Genomic DNA, 2500 nt, shown 5'->3' on the forward strand with positions numbered 1-2500 from the left:
CTTTCATCAATGTGGACAGTGAGAAATAATTTCAGGTATGAATTTTAAAGCAAGAAAAAAATAAAAAAAGACATCAACAGACCTGTAAATACCAATTGACATATGGTGATGACCAGTACAATTAGGCCTATCAGAATAAACGAGAGGGAGGATTTGTTGGATAGCTATATTTAGTGACAAGTTTGGCAATAGTAACTATGTATACCTCAATTTGGTTTCATGAGCTATATTCTGTAAATATTCATTTTGGGGGTAAAGCACTGAGATTAAACTTATGAGGAAAAATGTAATGTCTAGCTGGCTGCAGTATTTATTATTCTCTCAATAAAAAATATTTAAAAAAAACATTGAATGCTATTAGTATTTATCATGAGCAAGGTGAATAGGCCTGTTTTTACCTTTTAATCTTTTCATTATGTTAATGTGTGCATAGGTAGTTTTGAAAAGTGACATTTGTATATTTGATTGACTTTTGTCATTATGTTTTTGTTGCCATTCATAATGTTTATTATGTATTAGTTATTAAAAGTAACATTCTTACTTTTGCATTTAAAAGATATATTTGTTTCATCATGAGAATTTGTTATTTCATCATCATCATCATCATCATCATCATCATCATCATCATCATCATCATCATCATCATCATCATCATCATCATCATCATCATCATCATCATCATCATCATCATCATCAATAATAATAGCATCATTATTGATATTAGAATAAACATTTATATAGATACTATTATGAGTATTATTTTTAATGATTATTGTTATGGATATTATTGTTATTGATGTTGGTGCTGTTATTTTTTTGTTATTATTTTTATTATAATTATAATTTTTGTTATTATTATTCTTGTTATTATCACCATCATCATCATTATTAATATTATCCTTGCTAGTAATTATAATATTATTATCATTATTATTATTATTATTATTATTATTATTATTATTATGAGTAGTAATAGTAGTAGTAGTAGTGTTGCTATTGTTATTATTATTATTATTGTTATTTTTTACTACTATAATTACTACTTTATTATTGTTGTTGTTGCTCTTGTTATTATCATTATTGCTATTATTATTGTTATTATCATTATTATCATTATCATTACCATTACCATTACCATTATTACTATTACTATTACTATTGTTATTGTTTTTATTACTATTATCATTATTTATTATTATTAGCACGATTATTATTATTGTTGTTACTGATATTATTATCAACATCATCATCATTATTATTATTGTTGTTACTGATATTATTATCAACATCATCATCATTATTATTATTGTTGTTGTTGTTGTTGTTGTTGTTATTAATATTATTATTATTATTATTATTATTATTATTATTATTATTATTATTATTATTATTATTATTATTATTATTATTATTATATTGTCATCATCATCATTATTATCATTTTTTTTTAATGTGATTATTACTATGATTATGATTATTGTTATGATTATTTTTATAGTAATTATTATAATAATCATTATGATTACTATTATTAATATTATTATTTTTACCTTTTTATTATTTTTAATATTTTTATTATTCCTCTTATTATTATTGTTAGTATTATTATTACTATTATTATTATTATCATTATCATTATCATTATCATTATTATTTATATTTTTATTATCATCAACATCTTTAATATTCATAATAATATAGTAAAATAAATATAATATATCTATATTATTATTATTATTGTTATTATTATTATTATTATTATTGTTGTTGTTGTTGTTATTATTATTAGTTATGTTATTATTATAATAATTAACTTTAATATTCATAATATTTTTTATTATTACTATTATTTTTTCTATTATTGTTGTTGTTATTATTTTCCCTGGAATTTTTTTTCATTATCATCATCATCATCATTATTGTTATTGTTGTTGTTGTTGTTATTATTATTTTTGTTATTTTTATTATTGTTATTATTATTATTGTTATTATTGTTTTTATTTTTTATAATTATTATCATTATCATTACGTTTTTTTTTTTTCTTCTTCTTTTTTTATTATTATTAATATTATTATTACTATCATTACTATTATGGTTAATTCTATTGTTAATATTGTTATAAGTAAGGTTATTATTATTATTATTATTTTTTTTTTTTTTAGTTTTTTACTATTATTATTATTATTATTATTATTATTATTATTATTATTATTATTGTTATTGTTATTGTTATTGCTATTATTGTTTTTATTGTTATTATTGTTATTATTACTATTACTATTACTATTACTATTATTACTATTACTATTACTTTTACTTTTACTATTACTTTTCCTATTATTGTTATTTTTATGGTTATTTTTATTGTTATTGTTATTTTTATTGTTATTGTTATTGTTTTTGTTTTCGTTATTGTTATTGTTATTATGATTATTATTACTATTATTACTATTATTATTATTATTATTATTATTATTATTATTATTATTATTATTAATG

At 17.8% G+C, this 2500-nt stretch overlaps 1 protein-coding gene across 1 annotated transcript in view; it reads left to right on the forward strand.

The window, feature by feature from the left end:
* LOC125032085 (exostosin-1-like) overlaps positions 1-2500 on the forward strand; it is a 322812-nt gene that overhangs the window by 1564 nt on the left and 318748 nt on the right. The gene's annotated exons all lie outside the window — the stretch shown is intronic.

The sequence above is a fragment of the Penaeus chinensis genome, chromosome 14 (genome assembly GCF_019202785.1).
Source record: "Penaeus chinensis breed Huanghai No. 1 chromosome 14, ASM1920278v2, whole genome shotgun sequence".
In the NCBI taxonomy this organism is placed as follows: Eukaryota; Metazoa; Arthropoda; class Malacostraca; order Decapoda; family Penaeidae; genus Penaeus; species Penaeus chinensis.